A 19082-nucleotide genomic window follows, 5' to 3' on the forward strand; every position below is an offset into this window, starting at 1 on the left:
CCCCCCCCCCCATGGGAGAGTTATTTCTTACTTTCTCTCTCTGTCTCTCACTCTCTCTCTCTTGTAAGTGTACATGTCCTATAGGAAATTAAAAAAAAAAATCTTGAGCTTAGAACAATGTGTGTACCCAAATAAATAGAAGCTCTTATCTTGACTGACCAACTCTTAAAGCAAAAACAAGTTCACAAGTGTGGACTGGCTCAGACAACACCCCACCCTTCATACCCCCTTCAGCCTCCAGATACATTAAGTATATCACACTCTTGCTCTAAAGAGCATTTGGAAGAGGCGGGATGATTGGGAGGCTTTTCCTGTCTTTTGTTTTTGTTTTTCACAGGGATGCATTTTGACCTTTACTTGGCCTTCCATGCATCATGCCTGTGCTAGAGACTACAAATTCTATAGATGAGTAGGTGGGTGAAAAAAGATCGTTGGCAGCTTATCAAGATATCTGTACAGCACTTAAAAAAAAAATAACTGGGTGGTGGAAGAGAACACCACCCTTTTTTAATTGGTGGGCACTTTCAAAGCTGGAACGTCAGGGATGCCAGTGCTCAGAACAGCAGAAAGGAGCTGCGTCTGAGAAGAGGCAGCCTCCAGTGGGGCCCCTGAGTCACCCGTGACAGGCACTGCAGAGCCGCTGCTGTCAGCTCCCTGCCCAGAGGAAGTAGAGCCCAAACAGCACACTGAGTCATATTTATTGAAGAGACCATGGGAACAAAAGCTGTAGACAGGAGCCCGTGCGGGGGATGGCATTCACACTGCTTTTACCACCCCATTAGCAGCGTTTCTCTTTCCCTGGGCTACGTGGGACGTGGGGGGACGTGGGTTACAAAACCAAACACAGGTTCCATTTTCACATCACCCTCCAGGAGGCGGTTTTAACCCTATGGAACCAGGTGTGTTTTTAAGAGATTTGCTTACTACTGATATTTTATGCTTAGCGTTGCCCCACCGAATGTTTTGGTCAAAAGACAATGCTTATGAAATTACCCTGGAAATGGTGAAATGTTGCTCATCTAAAGTTTTTAGACAGCAAAGATTCATTGGTGGCACAATTACACTTTTATGATAAAAGATCTTTTTGGTTTGAGCCTCAGATGGAGTCTTACTGGGATGAGTACAGGAATGGAACAAATTTGAGGTTAAGATGAGTTCTGCCTCTATGTTGCTGCAGAATCTTAGAAAAAAACCTCTTTTCTTATTTTTGTAGTTTTATTTGAAAAGTGGAAACCAACAGAAACACATGTCTGCAGTCCTGAATGAACTGCTAGCATCTTGGAGACTATTTCCTCACCTGTGAATAAAGGAGTGAGGCTAGGCGATTGCCAAGAGCCCTTCGTACTGAACACTCTTGTATTCTGTGACTTACTATTCCAGAGGTCCAGGCAGAATGCAGATCACATCTGCCTCCCACCACTCTCTATCTAATACCTATGCTTTTAAAAGTTAGTTATAAGGTGGTTAATGATTGACACTTGTCGCCTGTCTGACCGCTTGCAACTTGATCATGATACAGCAGTTCCCAACTTGTTTTTGTATATTTATATATTTTCTCCATAATCAAGAGAGAGAGAACTAACACTGTGAAACCCCCACCTCCCACCTTCAGGCATCTCTGAATCATGGATAAGCACAAGACCAGCATACCCAAGGAGATCTCCAGACTTGAACAGGGAACTCTTTGACATAGCATTGCCTCACAGGGCACCATGTTCTACTGCACTCCTGTCCAGCCCAGCCCCAGGAGTTCCCAATTTTTTAACAAAAGGATCTATTTTATTTCCCTCCCTGAAGTCCTGGGATTGGAAGATGAATAGCTGCAAAGTCCCTGAGTGACCCTTGCACCCTTCTCCCTGAAGTGCTTTGATACAGATCTCTCAGACAAAACCAGAACTTGTGCACTCCCAGCATTTCCCATCTCACCTGCTGAGATCTTTTGTAATAAAGAGACCCTACAACTGCCCTAGGGGAAGTCTCACTGGAGAGAATGCAAATATCTTTGGAATGTTTGTTCATCCTTGACCAGACTCCCAACCCTCAAGATTCCAATAACATCCAAATTCTATCTGTTCATCACATTTTCATCTAACTTACTGTAAATTATTTAAGCACTTTAAAATACCTCACTTCATGCTTCCTCCGTTTGCAAATTCCATTCTCTCTCAGGCCACTACTAGCCACATAACCACCATGGAAGTATTCATGACATAAACTCCAAACACCTACAGCAGCGATTGCTTCCCTGGTACCTCAATCACACCTTGGGCATGTTCTGACTCATTTGTTTTCCTCATTGAAAGTCTAGTTATACACATTCCCAAGCCAGAAGACAACACCTCTAGATGTTCTTGGACTGAAGTTCTGATTGGGTGATAACCAGCCACCTTGGTCAGAGGGCCCCAGTGAACTGACAGTAAAAGTATCACTGCCATGTATTCTGAGTTACGAAACAAATACTGTCTGTGAAGAGGGCTACGGCCCAGCCCACCCAGGTCTTTAGAGGGCAGGTGACTATTATCTCTTAGTTTGTTACCATTTTAGGATTTAAGGGAGCTTTAAACATTTTAGAATCTCTTGCTGTTTTATACATGCAAAAATGGGACCAGCTTCATCTGAAAAATTGTTCTCTAAAATTTATAAAAGATCTCGACATGCGTAAATGATATTGACACACGCTATCTCCTTTGCACTTTGCAGAAACTGTGCTTTTTAGGGGGAGAAGGGAGATTTTTGCTATAGGATATGTTCACTTGCTGGAGAACAGAGAGAGAGAAAGTGAGAAATTACCCTCCTGGGAAGATGGTCATGCTGCAATTCCTTCTCCTCCATTCTCCTCTTGGAATTTTGAGCACACATGTGCATACATGCACACACACTGTGCGCACACACACCTGGTGTGATTTTCACGCTGCTAGGTCTAAAACTCAAATCATTGTTGGTCGGTCATGTGGGAGTCCAGTGCCTTAATCACTGTGCCACCTGCTGGCCCCAACTCTGTGCTTTTAGACAAGTCAGGTGAGCTCCAGTTTACAGATGAACAAGGGGAACCTTGAAACTATTATGATTAGAGATAATAAGTTGCAGAGCTAGAGTTGGAGCTTCTGCCTCCCTGCCCACATTTTCTCATTGCATCTCACTTCTTTCTGAGAATGCAACTAGAAAACTGGCTTTAGTGAGAGAGAGTAGGTTTGAAAGGAAGAATAAAGAGGTAGGGATAGAGGGGCAGGAAGGGAATATATAATGAGTTTTCCAACATGTATTTTGCTAGGTATTTTTTGTTTGTTTGTTACAACACATAATTGTTACCATAGCCCTCCCTGCAAGACAAATATTCAAATCCCCTTAGAAAACTAGAACTTAAAGAGGCTGAAAAAACAGGACCTAAGTCACACAGTTGAGAGAGGAAAAAAAGGATCTAGGATTGGAATATATATATCTCCAGACTCTAGACTCTCTGGCTTTCTTTACTATTTCATGCTATGCAATGCCAGGAATCCTCAGTTAAGTCACAACAATCCAATTTACGGTCAGGGCACCAACAGTGAGGAGGAGGTGGGCCCCAGCTCACTTGGTTCAGTGTATGGCCTGTGGTCTGAGGCTGGGATGCACATTAATGTGAGGGCTAGGGATGGGGGAGGGACTTGCCTGACTGAGGGGATTGGGGACTTTCCAGCAGCATAGAGAAACATCCAAGCGTCAGAGGCACTGGGCACTGGGAGAATGGGAACGCTGCAAGGTGGAGGCCATAGTCATAGCAGAGCATGGAGAGTAATCTCCAGGTGGAACAGACAGAGGGGAATGGAGAGACTGGCAGGGAAGTGAGGGGATGCAGGCTTGGTGCAGGGCACAGCTGCGTGGGAGCAGAGAGGATTCTGCAAGCTGCCCTGCCTGCATCACAGGCATCCTGAGAACAAGTGCAAGCAGAGAGATCCGGCCCTTCAAGAACCACCTACCCAGACGCCCCCACAAAGATATTACCCAACGCCAAATAAAAAGCCAAGCAGCAACCAATTTGGGCCCCCGGATGATGAGCCACAATCCCTGGTGCATAATACTGGCCACCTCTGACGGTTACCTTCCTCTCTGTGCAAAGAAAAACCAGGGAACTGTTTGTATTGTCTGCAGTGCTCCATGTACGGTGCTGGGAGGTGTGATCACACTTCCCTTACTGGTTGCTAAGCACACTGTTACTAAGCAACAGCATTGAGATGATGCACAAAGCTAAATTCTAGATGTGTGTGTTGTAGTGTGTGCCTGCTACAGAAGAGTTGGAAAGTGGAGTGGGAGGAAAAGTAGGTTCTGTTCACTTTGCTTTGACTAAGGGGTCTTGGCGAGTAAAATTTAGGGAAGTCCTATCTTGCACAGAGAATATGGAGAGAATTGTGGTACTCCTGAATAGTGCAGAACAACTTAAGAAATATTTGAGTGTTTGTCACACAAGAAAAGGGCCTGGTTCTGCTTAAGCTGTTCATCAAGAACAGCACCTCAGTAGACTGGTTTCAGGTATCTGGTGTGACTAGTTTTCAATTTCTTAGATATTTCTGGGTTTTTTATTTTCCATATGCTCCTCAGTTCTTATATTATTTGAAATAATTTCATCTGAATTGGGAGGAAAAGTACCTTTACTTGACGAAACTTGAATCCTTTCCAGGTCCATACTGTTAAGATGTGATGCTCTCGAGACAAGCAGAATGGGTTGTTCTGGCAGAAAGGGAGTTCTCATCTCTGGGGGTGTCTAAACGGACTGGACCACGACTCAGCATTGCGGTTTCTTTGAAGTATGAACTTGAAAGAGAAGTAGAGGAGGCATGGCAAGAGGTAGCAGGGACGAAGGCATGAGAGATGAAAATAAAGGGTGTGTTCTGTTCTGAAACCAGGTAAAGTCAGCTTCACCAGGTGAAGGGAAGGGAGAATATTATAGGCTGATGTCTACCCAGAATTCTTCTTTGTTTAGGTTTGTTTTTAGTTTTGCTCGAGGGTACATGCACTCACCAGAGAGAGAGGAAGAATGAGGTAGAGTAAGAAATCACCCCTCAGAAAGGATGGCCTCATCACAATCCCTTCTCCTCTCAGGATTTTGGGCATGCAAAGCATATTCACCCAGTGTGATTTTCAAGCTGCCAGGACCAGGACTTGAACCACACAGCCACCATGTGGTCTCCAGCTACCTCAACCTCTTGCTACCTTCTGGCTCTATGTCTACCCAAAATACTTATATCCAAACCCTAATCCTCAGTTCCTTGCAGTGACCGTATTTGAAGAGTGTTTTTAAAGAAGTAATTAAGGTAAAATTAGGTTGTTATGGTGGGCCTAATCTAACATGATTAATGTCTTTATAAGAAGAGGAGGTCAAGGCACAGACACATAGAGGGAAGATAATATGAGGACACAGGGAGAAGAGGGCCATCTACAAGCCAAGGAGAGAGGCCTCAGTAGAAACCAGCCCTGCCAACACCTTGACCTTGAACTATAGCCATCACAACTGTAAGGAAATTAATTTCTGTTGTTGAAGCCAGTCTATAATACTTTGTCATGGCAGCTATAGCAAAATACAAGAATGATGACCAAAGATAAACTGAAGAGGAGTCTTGGGCATGAAAGCCAGGCTGAGGAAATTAGACTTGAAGGATTGGTAGATAAATTTTACTTATTAAATTGAATTAGCAAAATAAGTCCAAACAAAAAGTCCATTTGGAAAGAGGAAAGACAGGAGTCCATGGTGATGAAGAGACTGGAAACCACCAACAAGAAGGTATTGCTTCTTCTAGAGTGATGGCTACTATTGGCCATGACGCTTTACAATGGGGACAAAATCTGGGACCAGCAGATGGTGTAATGGTTACATGGCTAGACTCCCATGTAGTTGACCACAGTTCGAGTTCTGGACCCGATGTATTAAAACTCATGCCAGCCACATCATTTGCATGCTGCCCAAAATCCTGAGAGTCCAATGGAGGAGAAGGGATTGCAGTCATTCCCCCTGGAGTGATTTGATTTCTTGCTTTCTGTCTTTCTCTGTTTCTCCAGCGAGCTCACTCACCCTATAGCAAAAATTCAAAAAAAAAAAAAGGGGACAAAATAATAATTTATCCACAGGTAGAGAGTCAGAAAGAGACCATTTGGAAAAGTATCTCAGGCAAGAAGAAGAAACAATGCTTTATGTTAAGCCTTGATCAGAGACTAATGGGTGGGCAGTCCCTATATTTGAAGGCTGCCATATTAAGAAACAGTCAGTATTCTGAACTGCTGGGAAGAGCTCCAGGGGTATGAGTTTCAGAGTGAGTTCAGTTCAGTGAGAGCAAAACCCTTCTAGCAATAAGAGTTGTCCAACAGGGGAAGGAGTTGATAGGATACTCATGTCCAATAGGTGCCCAAGAAAAGGAAGATTTTTTTCCATGAGGAGGAGTTTGGATTAAATGACTTTCTGTAGTCTATTTTATTCCCCACCCCCGAAATAATTCTTAGTTCAATGGGGACATTTCTGGTCCTGCTCCATTTTTCTGTGATGAAAGGAGACTAGATAGGACTTTCCCCATCACTTCCAGCAACAGAGAGCAGAAAGCAAACAGTTCCATGAGGAGAGAACAAAAACAGGATTCTCATACTTTCTTTCTTCAGATCTTCTCTATCCACAGATGGAAACCTGGAGCTTCAGGAAGTAAAACTACCTACAACATGCATTGTGGCCTTGAGTGATCAGACTTGTAGCTAAATCAGATTCTCCTTAACTTCAGATTTCCAGTGAACTACCTTTAAGTTCGTGTTGAATAGATTTTCTTAAAGATATGTGGAGAACTTGTGGCTTCCAGACACTAAGTCACTAGAAAAGACTGAGCTGGATTTTAAAACACTAAGACTGAAGATTCACTGGAAGGCTGCAGGAAGAGAGTGCTTGCTGTCACTCAGGGCAGTGTGCTGGGTGAGCAGTAAGAACAGGTTGCTAATTCTGACTCCAGGCAAGAGGAAATCCAGGAAAGCCTCATGGAGATTCTGCAGTTGAAAACTGAAGAGAATTTCAAAGAGCGAATAAGAAGAAAGAGAAAGTTAGAGGAAGGAGGACCACTTGGATAGAAGAAACAGTTCTTCTGGCAAAGGAATGAGAAGTGAATAGTACTTTAGGGACTGAGGAGTTTGGACACCTTTGGTACAGTGTCTTGAGTAGGCCAGGTCACTTAGCAACCAGTGAGGTGAGCATTTCCTGCATCTCGAAGTTCCTTACTATGGCCAAGAGCTAGCACTGCGACCTCTGAGGTCACAAGCTCCTGGTCTCCTCCACGGCAGCTGACGTATCTGCTGCATGTATTTATATTTTCACTTGATTGATCTTCCCATGCATGTGTCAACCCTGTCATTGGTTTTGTTCATTTTTCAAGTGTGGAATCACCCATAGGTATACAATCTGTCTATATTTCATCTCCTTGTTCAATCTGACAGTCAAAGTAGTTGCCTCTACAAGTAGGTTACTGAGTCCCATCATCAGAATGTCAGTCTGGGAAAAGCAACTGCTTCTATTCATGAATAAAAATCATCCACACACCACCCCTGGCTCACTTTGCCTTTTCAGTAGAATTGGGTGTCTGTTCCAACTGCCATTCCACTCCCCACTGATGGACAGCCCCTCACCTTGCCCTTACCATTTGCATCCCAGGCTGACCCAGATGTCAACATGGGCAGCTCTGCTCAAGGATGTGGCATCCAAAGTGGAAAAAGGTAACAGAAATCCTTCTGGGAAGGAGACTCTATTTGTTCAGAAATATGTGCCACTAAACTCCTGCAGTTAGAAGATGGGGCTCAAGAAGTGTGGGCATGCTATAATTTGTCCATTGCTCTGGGAAAGGAGAGTGAGAGGAAAAGGAAGGAGTAGACCAGAGAAATAGTGTAATGCTACATGGTCTGTCTTCCCACCAACACTCCTCTTCTGCTAACTCTTCTGTGAAGCCCAGAGAATCCCAAGTGTTCTGTGTGGCATGTGACTTCCTAGGATCATTGCTGAAGGGCTGAGGTCTGAACCCTGGGGTGATGTGACTGTATAGAAGTAGTCAGAAGCACAAGGAAGTGAGTCTAGAACTGGCAAGATCATGGCCAGGACCTCAGGCTGTCCTGAGCTGTAGAGCTGGGGTTTCTGCCAAGTGTAATCAGACAGACAAAGGGCGGGGCCCTGTTGACCTTCCAGTTACACATAGTTTTGTCTTCTAGTAATTGATGCCATTGATACAAACAGGAGCTAAATGGACTAGATACTTACACGAGTGGTGTACCAATGCTAAGTGCTTGAAATGCACAAGTATATCATCACTTTTTAATCTTTGTAATATTCCTGTAAGTAGAACACCATCGTCTGGAATGTAGGAAAGCTGAGGGTGAGAGGGGTTAAGAAAGTGCTTGAGGTCACATGCCTGGGAAGTGGAGGGCCACACCTGGGGCCACTGCGCTTGCTCCTAACTCTTATGACCTGTGGCGCTAACAGACTATGAATCATCTGTGTGCAAACTGGAAGTTCCTCCACCTCCACTGGGAGATTTGTAGCTCCATATTTAAAGAGCATTATCAGGCCTAAGCTTGTGCTGTGTTTGGAAGATCCTGGTTGGGGATGAATATGAGGGAGAGGGCAAGTGAATAAATGAGCTGACATGCTTGGTATCTTCCTGAAAAGTGAAGGCTGGGAACAAGAACTGAGTCTAGGAGTGTTTCCACTAACTTTAGGGCATTTTCCTTTAGTCATCTCACTCAAAGAAATATTATTATTATTTTAGATTTTTGCTATGGGTACATGCACTTGCTGGAGAGAGACAGAGAGGTGGAAAAGTAAGAAATCGCCTCCTAGAAAGATGGCCACACCACAATCCCTTTTCCTCCATTCTCCTCTTGGGATTATGGGCATGCACGCACATGTGCATAGTGTGTTTTTCAAGCTGCCGGATCCAGAACTGGAATCACGGAGTCAACGATGGGGGATTCAGTACCTTAACCACCACACCACTCATTAGCCCATGAGAAAAGATCATTTTTTTTTTTTCTGAAAAGGAGAAAATTTAGAAGACAGGAGACACAGGAGCAGTTAATAAAGAAGGTAAAATCTGAAGTTGGGGGGTTACTAAGGATGTCTCTAGGGATGGGTGAACTAAGATGTGCTCAAGACACGTTCCATGAGCTGTGGGTCCCCTTCAGGGGGTGATGATATCATTAGATGGGTATAAATAAGCAGCAAAGGGCAGTTGGACCCAGAAATATATCTGGAATGCTCCAGGGCTCTGAGTCGCATGAGGGGTCCCAGGTAAAGGGATTCCATGAACCTGAAGAATATCGGGAGCTTCATTTGAGAGGACTTAGGCAGATGAGCAAGAACTGAAGACAGTCTTGGGGAAGAGGAACGCATTTGAAAGTTATTCTCACATGGAAGATACAGAGAGGGTTTGGCTATATGTTGACCGAGGGATCTGGAAGGAGCAGATCTGGAATATGTACAAGAATGAGCAAAAAAAAAAAAAAATCATAAAATTAAATTCCTGAGACTGACTTGGATGCCAAAGGCGGCACATTTTTTGCCTGAGGAAAACATTCTTAATACAGCTCTGGGGGTGGTAGTTCCCTGTGCGATACGGATTAGTAATCGCATTATTTTCAAGGCTGCTGAGCCCACCCGACTGGCACCTGGCCACATTATCTCATGGGTAGATGCAGCAAATGCCTCCTCCTCCCCACCACCCAATCACCTGGGCCTCTGTGGAGACATTTTCAGAATGAGGGGCCAGAAGGGCCAATGTAAACAGGTCATGGTTTGTTTGGGTTTGAGTTTGGGACCTGATGAAATACCTCCTTCTGCTGACCCTCCAAGGGCACTTGGGCACCAGGACTCCATCCTCAAGGATTTCTGGCTACCCAGGAAAGACACAAACACGTGATGAATGATGAAACGAGACAAAGAAGGTTACTGGGGACAAAGACACGGCAGAGGTGGATCTTGGTGTTATTTGAAGAGATCTTTTTTTTTTTTTGAGAGGTTTTTGCTATAGGGCACATGCGCTAGCCAGACAGACAGAGAGAGACAGAGAGAAAGAAAGTGAGAAATCACCCCCCAGGGGGGATGGCCACACCGCAATCCCTTCTCCTCCATTCTCCTCTCACGATCTTGGGCACACAAGCACACGCACCTGGCGTGAGTTTAAGCCACCGGGTCCAGGACACGAACTGCGGTCGACTACGTGGGAGTCCAGCGACATAGCCATGATGCTATCTGCTGGTCCCTGTGGTTTGAAGGGATCTGAGAGGTGGAATCAGAAAGCTCAGAAGTGAAGTCGTGACTGAGAGAACACCTAGATGAAACCGAAAGGCTGGGAAGCCACTGAGTCATGGGGTACACTGGCAGACAACAGTGGTGGCTCGACGGCAGAGCCCATGAGGACATGGTCATCGTTCCATCAGTGGTGGGCACAAAACCTTCTTGGGGCATGAGGGACACAGCAAAATGAAACTAACACAGAGCAAGGAATTGCTGCTTGGTTTAGATCGAGACAAGTGCGGGCGTGTTTATATAACTACCAGAGTTTGGAGTGGGAAGGCAGAGACATCTAAGATACATTGCTACTTCAGTGGTTCTCAAAGTGTGGTCCCCCAGCCACCAGCATCTACCTAACCTGTGACTCTATCCAAAGAGCAATTCTCTGACACATCCCCAGATGTCCTGCATCAGAAACTGGAGTTCGAGCCCAGGAATCAGTGTGTGTGTGCTGTTTTGTAAATTTATCAGAGAGCATATGCACTCACCAGAGAGAGACAAAGAGACAGAAAAAGAAAAAGAGGGGTAGGGAGAAAGCACTCTTCAGCAGGGGCATAGTCTTGCTGCAATTCTTTCTCTTTGATTTCGCTGTCCTTTCTGGATTTGGGGCATGTACACACATGTACCCAGAGTGTCTTCAAGCCACAGGGGCCAGGGTTTGAATCGCATGGTCAGCCATGTGGGATCTCGCTCCCTTAACCACTAGGCTTTGAGCAGGCTTTAGCAGTCAGTATTTTAAAAAGCCCTCCTGGTGATTCCAAAGTTACTGACATGCACCCCATGCTATGCTGGGGGATCTGGATAGATCCCCTGTCCAGGACCTGGTGATCCTGCTGCTCACTCCCCATGGTCATTACGCATACTTTCACCCCATGTGCCCAACACCTTGGCACCGGGGCTTCCCTGCTCCTCGTCTTGTTTTAACCTGAGTGACTTTAATACTCTTCATTCCCACAGGGATTGGAGACTTAAAGTTAGCACTTTTTTCCCTAGTCTTTTCCCTAAAGCCTCCCTAGATCTGAACAAATATTTTCTGAGTGCAAGCTATATTCTAACATTTGCTGGATTATGACTGGGAGACAAAGGGCCATGAGGCACGTCCCTGCCTTTCCACCGTTCCATTTAGCAAGGCACGCACTTGTGAAAAATAATTTTATCTCAAGAAAACCTGAGCCAGGCATAAATGGATGGTACAGCCAAGTGTTCAGGGAGGAGGTGCGCTCGGGGAAGGTGGAATGTGAGCTCTGTGCTTGCCTAATCCCTTTCTTTTCACTTCAGAGTCTTCTAGTCCTGGATATCCTATATGCACCATAATTCCTATGGAGTAGCCATTTCCAACTGTTGCGGTAAAAACAGATGCCTGACCACCCCCATGCTTTCCAGGTAGGTGTACTCTTCCTGGATTTCCTGTTCTTGTAAAATAAGCACTGTATCAGCCTCTGCACCGCCTTGCTCAAGGCATGTTGGTTCTTGCTCAGCTGGCCAAGCCCCTCTCTCCTCTCTCTGCCCCACTCCCCAATGCACGTACACTTACAGGAGAAAAAGCAGGAAGTAGGCTCGTCCTCAGGGTCAGACCAGTGGACCAGGCCTTGCCACCAGGCTCTCCTCTCAACTGGCAGCAAGTAGCTGCAATGCCCAAGCTGGTAGAAGAAACTCCAGACCACGTCCCTGCAAGGATTGCACCTCCCACTTGCTGTGCGCTGGCACAGCTTTGCTGGTGGCCCCTGGCCACACCTGAGAGATGCCCATCTACCCTCAGCTTCTTTGTGCTTTGTACTCAGCACAAGAGCACCTCGGGCCAGAGTGCTCTTCTTGAAAACAAAAATCTGACTTTCTTCCCTGCTTACAAACTTCCATAGCTCTATTACTATATGAATTTTAGAGCTTCCCGTTGCTAGAAAAAAATGTCCAATGTGAACACACCTTGATGAAAGGTCTCTTTGCATCCTCCCAGCCTTCTTCCTACTATAGTATTGCTAGATCAACCACCATGAGCTGTATACAGCCTTTCAAATAGGCCATAGTCTTTGGTGCCTCCTAATCTTCACAAATGCTGTGCTCTTAACCTGGAAATCACCCCTTTTGCTGCCTGGTACACTCGTATCCATTTTTCAAACCCCCTTCCCAGTATCACCTCATTTTGAAGCCTTCGTGCCTCATGGCATTTGTACAACTCTCTTGCAGCATGTCTGGTTTGACTGTGACTGCTGGCATTGCTCTTTCAACTGGAGGAGAGTCCCTTCCTCACTTTTGTTATCTCCAGGGCCTAGCCTAGCACCTGGGTCATCGTAGGTGCAAAGCCACCCGTTCCACATCCTCAAAGAAGGAAACATGACTTAAGGGAGAATATAGATTCCTTCCCTGCAGATGTGTCAAACAAGGGAAAGGGGTGCTTGGGAATATAGGCTGACACTCAGTCCTGACATGGTACAGAAGGAAGCAGTCACTGTTGGGGTCACCGGAGAACACTGGGAGTCTGTCTGGGAAGGAATTAAATTCTATGGAAGAGATCTGGATGCTTCTCTGATAAGTGCAGACCTAACTCCCAGTTCCAAAGCCACTGACTACGAGCAGTAAAAGGAGTTCAAGCCACATGCACACTACCCTTTATGTCTTCTGCTCCCTGAGCACCGACTCTAACCACACACGCTCCAGAGTAAACGTCACGGGAACCTGCTCTTTATACCGCTGCCGTGAAGGTTTCTCCAAAGAGCATTATCACCTGTCATTTCTTCCCTCTCCAGGGTCTGAGCCTTTAAAAGTCAAGCTTTGGCTCGCAAGCTTTTGCCCATGTGTCACTTCTTTGTATGTCTGCCCACAGCTTCCTTTCTTATCTTCTTGCCTGATAGTCTTCCCCTTTCCTTTGTTCACTCTTTTTAAAATCTATATATTTATTTATTTTAATTTGATGAGAGAGAGAGGGAAAGAAGGAGAGAGAGAAAGTGAGAAGACAAGCTGCCAGGTCTGGGACTTGAACCATGAGTTGGCCATGTGGGAATCCCGCGCCTTTAGCCACCATGCCACTGCCGGCCCCTCCTTTGTTCACTCTTGAGCCAAACTCCAGAGTACTATTTGCTAGCCTGCACATTTTCTTAAGAGAATACCAAAGGGGAAGAGTGGGGGAGGGGTAGAGCTTTTCTCTGTGGAAGTTGGTAGTGAATCATAGTGAGTGTGGTCTCTGTGATAGGCCAGACTGTCCCACCTCAGAGAAAGAAGAAGGAAAGGCCTCTACAGCCACGAGGCAGCAGCAATCCCAAAGTCTCCACGATGGTCAGGACGGTGATGGAGGACTGGAGGCCTAAACACCACAAGACCCTGTATTGTATCATATCCCTAAAGTTCCTGCTCCAGTAACATACAACCCTGAACCAAATCTTGCAGTCATATCGCTTGATCTCTGAGTTTCTCAATCACCTCCAGGAAACTGGCCAGCCTCAGATTCTCCCATGTTAAAGAAAGATGATAAAGATACTCCAACAACAGAAAACAGTGTCTTCTTTCCAACCTGTAACCACAAACAGTGTCTTAACTAAGTGTATATTGGTGTGTGAGATGTAAATTAAAGAAAGCTCAATGATGGCTTTATAACTAGAACTAGAAAATGATGAATAAAGCGGGTAAGATTGGTGTGGTTGTTTGGTCAACAAGCTTACTGGTTTGCAGTCCTTCTTTTGCTCATTTATTCACTGCTTGATTGGTCCATCCACCCATCCATTCATCCTTTCATCCTTCTACCCCGCCTCTTGCCCATCCTCCATTCCTCTATTCACCCATCCATTTATTTTTAAATATCACGTGAACCTGAAAATAAACTGAAGCTTTCTCTCCAAATTATCTGTCAGAAAAGAGGAAGTTTATATTCATACACTTTCAGAATCTTTTATATAATGCATTGATCTTTCAAATGTCTTATTTAAACAAAAATATAATGCTTAAGAAAAAAAATATTAGTCTGAGGACCAGCAGTTGGAGTAATGGCTATGTGGCTGGACTCCCATGTAGTCCACAGAGGTTTGAGTCCCAGACCTAGTGGCTTAAACTCACGCCGGAAGTGTGTGCATGCATGCTCAAGATCTCGAGAGAAGAATGGAGGAAGAGAGATTGCGGCGTGGCCATCCCCCCTGAGAGGTGATTTCTCACTTTTGGTCTCTCTGTCTCTCTGTCTTTCTGGCTTCTGCTGAGTGCATATACCCTATAGCAAAAACTCTCCAAAAATTAAAAAAAAAAAAAAAGAAGAAGATGGAACCAGCAGTTAGCGTAATGGCTATGTCACTGAACTCCCATGTAGTCGACTGCAGTTCGAGTCCCATACCCGGTGGCTTAAACTCATGCCAGGCACGTGTGTGTGTGTGCCCAAGATCCCAAGAGGAGAATGAAGGAGAAGGGATAGCGGCGTGGTCATCCCCTCTGGGGCAGGATTTCTCGCTTTCTGTCTCTCTGTCTCTCTCTGTCTTTCTGGCGCACACACGCGCCCTATAGCAAAATCTCTCCAAAAAAAGAAAAAAAAATTAGCCTGAAAGCACTTCAGTCAATGCCATTTTTAGATGCTTGTGAAGATCAATTGATAGAATTATTTAAAAACAAACCAAAAAAGTAAGCACTGTACTCTAACATAGATTTGGTAACTTTTCTTGTGGGCATAGCATCAAAACTAAAGTAATGAATGGTATTGTATACAAATTCTCAGTTATTTTTTTAAAAGCAGTATTTGAGGGCCAGCAGATGGTGCAGTAATTGAGGAGCTGGACTCCAACATGGGCTGACTGCAATTTGAGTCCTAGACCCAGAGGTTTGAAACTTACGCCAGGCACGTATGCATGCGTGCCCAAAATCCTGAAAGGAGAATGGAGGAGAAGGGGTTGCAGCAGTTATCCTCCCTTACAATTTCTCACTTTCTCTCTTTCTGTCTCTCCATGTGTCTCTGGCGAGCACACGTGCCCTCTAGCAAAAATCTCTTCCCTTGCAATTTCTCAATTTCTCTCTTTCTGTCTCTCCATGTGTCTTTGGCAAGCACACGTGCCCTCTAGCAAAAATCTCTTAAAAAAATAAATGAAAAGCTATGTATTTATATGGTTATATTGTGGACATAAGAAAATAAATATTTTCTGGTATCTGGCAGGTGACATGGTGGTTAAAGGCACTGGACTCCCACGTGTCCTCCTGTGGTTTGAGTCCCAGACCTCATGGCTTGCTTTCTCACTTTATCTCCATGTCTCTCCCTGGTCAAATTAAAAACAATAGTAATAATAATAAATAAAGTTAAATAAAAACAATTCTTTAGGGACAAGAAAGAAAAATAAGTACTTTCTAAAGAATTTGAACAGACATTTCTCCAGAGAAAAGATACAAATAGTCAATAAGCACATGAAAAAGATGTCAATATCATCAATTATCAGGGAAATGCAAGTGAAAACCACAATAAGACACCGCTTTTCCTTACTAGGATAGCTAAGCCAAAAGGACAGACAATAAAAAATGTTGTCAAGAAGATGGAGAAATTGAAATTATTATGCACTGTTGGTAGGAATGCAAAATGGTGCAGCTGCTGTAAAATAGGCTGGAAGTTACTCAAAATGTTAAACATAGAGTTATCACATGACCTAGCTACTCTACTCTCAAGTCTATAACTAAGAGAAATAAAAGCCTATGTCCATATATAAACTTGTCCATGAATGTCCATAGCAGCATTTACAATGGTCAAAAAGTGAAAACAGCCCAAATGTTCATCAACTAATGAATGAGTAAATAAACTGTGGCATATCCATACAAGAGAATATTATTTATTCGGCCAGCCCCATAGTGAGATGGTTAAAATATACACAGAAAAAGCTAGATCCCAAGATGAGAGTTTGTGTCTCAGCCCTGGTGGCTTGAAAACACAGTGTGTGCACATGCATGTCTGAGATCCTCATGGGATGAAGAAATGAAGGAAATGGATTGTGGCATGACCAGGTCCCATTGCAGGGGAGAAAGCATGCTGTCTGTCTGTCTGTCTGTCTCTCTCTCTCTTAGGTAACTGTACCCTCTGATACTAAAAAAATGAATAAATAAATAATATATTTCAATAAAAAGTAATATAGTATTTATAGATGCCACAACAAGGATAAAGTTCAAAGCATCATGCTCAGTGAAAGAAGTAGTCACAAAACACCACAATATTATATGATTCCATTTATGTGGAATGTCCTGAAAAGGGCAAATCCATGAAAGCAGGAGGTAAATTAGTAGTTACCAGAGTCTGTGGGGAGTACAGAATAGGGACTGTCAATGGTACGCAGTTTCCTTTAGGAGTGAGAAAGATGTTCTGCAATTAGATAGTCGTGATGGTTGCAGAACTCTGTGAATATTCTAAAAACTACTGAATTGTATTTTTCTTTGTTTTTAGTTTTCTCTTCTTCTTTTTATTATATGGCACATGCACTAACTGGAAAGAGAGAGAGAGATCACTCCTCTCGGGGGTGGTGGAAAGAGAGAGAGAGAGATCACTCCTCTCGGGGGTGGGAATAGCCATGCCACAATCCCTTCTCTTCCATTCTTCTGTCTGGATGTTGGACACACATGCATGTGCACCTCCCGTTGACCTAGGACTCAAACAGCATAGTTGGCCATGTGAGGTCCAGCCACTTTAACCACGATGCCATTGGGCTGGCCCCTGAATTGTATGTTTTACAAAGATAAATTTAATGGGATGTAAATTACATCTCAAAAAAAAAAAACCTGTTATTAAAGAAAATAAATGTCTTCTGGATGAATAAGAAATGGTGAACTTTAGACTGTAGGGACAATGAGAAATGCCAGAACAGGGAGAGAAATGATATAAAGGGATCCTCATGATAAGGATGTTGGCGTGTCCCTAATATTTCACAACAGCAAAAATTGGGGAGAAATTAGTATTTTTAAGTTAATGTATTGCTAAAATAATATATTGAATGTTATCCTAAAAGTTGACATATTTAAAGTTTTTTTCCCCCTTGAATAGCCTTCCTTTTGGGGAGAACAGGCAGGCTTTATGTTCTGGCACCCATTATATGTATCAAATGCCAATTGCGTATTAGGCATTGGGTTGTGTCCTTGTGCTATGACAGTGACTCTCAGTACAGGCAGGCTCTGTTTTCAGCAGGGCTTGTAGGCTAGTTCATCTGAATTAAAGTTTGAGGTCATCTTTATGAAAGATTTGTAAAACTGGTAACATCTTTTTTTTTTTTTGGAGAGATTTTTGCTATAGGGCATGTGCGCTTGCCAGACAGAAGAGAGAGACATAGAGACAGAAAGTGAGAAATCACCCCCCAGAGGGGATGGTCACACCGCAATCCCTTCTCCTCCATTTTCCTCTTGGGATCTTGGGCACGCATGCACACACGCCCGGCGTGAGTTCTAAGCCACTGGGTCGGGGACGCAAACCGCAGTCGACTACGTGGGAGTCCAGCGACATAGCCATTACGCTAACTGCTGGTTCCCCAAACTGATAACATCTTGTAAAAGAATTCTTAATGTTTTAGAGTCATGGGTTTCTTGGAGTGTCAGTTAAAAGCTATAAACTTTCTTCCCATAAACACATGCATTTGCTCATAGATGACAATTACAAATCTTCTTTCATAGAATTCATGTACACACATGCACACACCTGCCATGCCCAGGGTAGATTGCTTACTTTGAGATAGCTCTTTTCTGAATCCATTTGCATTTGGACCCATTCTCCAGCTCCCATGACATAAACAATGAGCACCTCATGAGTAGGAGACTTGGAAAGATGGGCTGGGCCCTGGGAAATCAAGGGACAGCCCTGGGGGTCACTATAAAGGGGAGCTGAGGACCTGGCTAGCACCTCCCATCCCCAGGTCAATCCTGGAGGTGTCTACTTTTACCTGGTTTATATATTGGGCTTTTATCAAAATTTATCAAAATATGCTTTAAAGGATACTTTCTACTTGTTAAAAAAGTCCCTGAACTCCCTTCTAATACAAAGAAAAACCTGAGACTCAAGCAGATTTACACAGGGGGTCCACCCAAAGGTATTTGGTGGTATCGACTAACCCACAGACTAACCCAGGACTCTTGTCCCAGGGCAGTGCTTGCTCTGTCCTTCAGGCACCTAGACCCCACCTACGGTGTAAACAACCTGGGGATTAGGGTGCAGGAGATGTTTTTCTATATAGTAGGTCAGGAAAAGAGTGAGGGGGAGGACCTGATGGCCACACTGGGGGCAATGGAGGATTCCTTTCTACAGATAAAGATGCTAATGAGGACTGCAGGAGCCACTGAGCTCAGAGTTTGAGAATTTGGGCAGTGGCCAGTGTACTAGTGCAGGTCAAAGTACAGTTAACTGAAAACTATTGATCTCTGCCTTGTAAATATCTCTTCCATGTCCCCAAAGTAATTTCTCCCTCTACAAAGTCTACCTAACTTCCCTGCTCCTTGTCTTTCTTCATCGTTCAACTTGGCTTACATGGGCTAAACAGCAGGAGGATAAGGGAAAAGAGAAAGGAGCCCTTGGGTTAGAGAGATTTGAGAATGGTTTAGTAAAGGGATTATTGAGCTTCTGCTCTAAATCACTGACTCTCTGGGCTATAGGAAATCTCTGCCTTCAGGAGAGGCAAAGAGAGCATTCTGGCCAGGGGTGGGGCTGGGGGGCGGTGGTGGATTCAAGAGGCTTGGGATGTGGTCTTTGCTCTGTTAGAACTGGCTGTTGTGACGCCCATTTCAAGGAATGAGGAAGAGCATGCCTGGCTCAGGTGAGCCAGCAATGAGTGTGTAGGGCAGTAGGTATCATATTTCCTTGGGCCAGGGAAATGGCAGTGCCTGG

General features: G+C 44.4%; 1 protein-coding gene and 1 long non-coding RNA gene across 6 annotated transcripts in view; one reads left to right on the top strand and one right to left on the bottom strand.

Annotated features, from left to right (window-relative positions):
- The window catches only part of PTK2B (protein tyrosine kinase 2 beta), a 149978-nt gene that overhangs the window by 121482 nt on the left and 9414 nt on the right, over positions 1–19082 (bottom strand). The window lies entirely within an intron of this gene.
- Positions 4129–14029, top strand: LOC102481569 (uncharacterized). The gene is made up of 3 exons (XR_335248.2): positions 4129–4295; positions 11558–11662; positions 13467–14029. It is a non-coding gene; the product is annotated as an uncharacterized LOC102481569 (long non-coding RNA).

Source organism: Tupaia chinensis, unplaced genomic scaffold (assembly GCF_000334495.1).
Source record: "Tupaia chinensis unplaced genomic scaffold, TupChi_1.0 Scaffold000366_1, whole genome shotgun sequence".
Classification (NCBI taxonomy): Eukaryota; Metazoa; Chordata; class Mammalia; order Scandentia; family Tupaiidae; genus Tupaia; species Tupaia belangeri.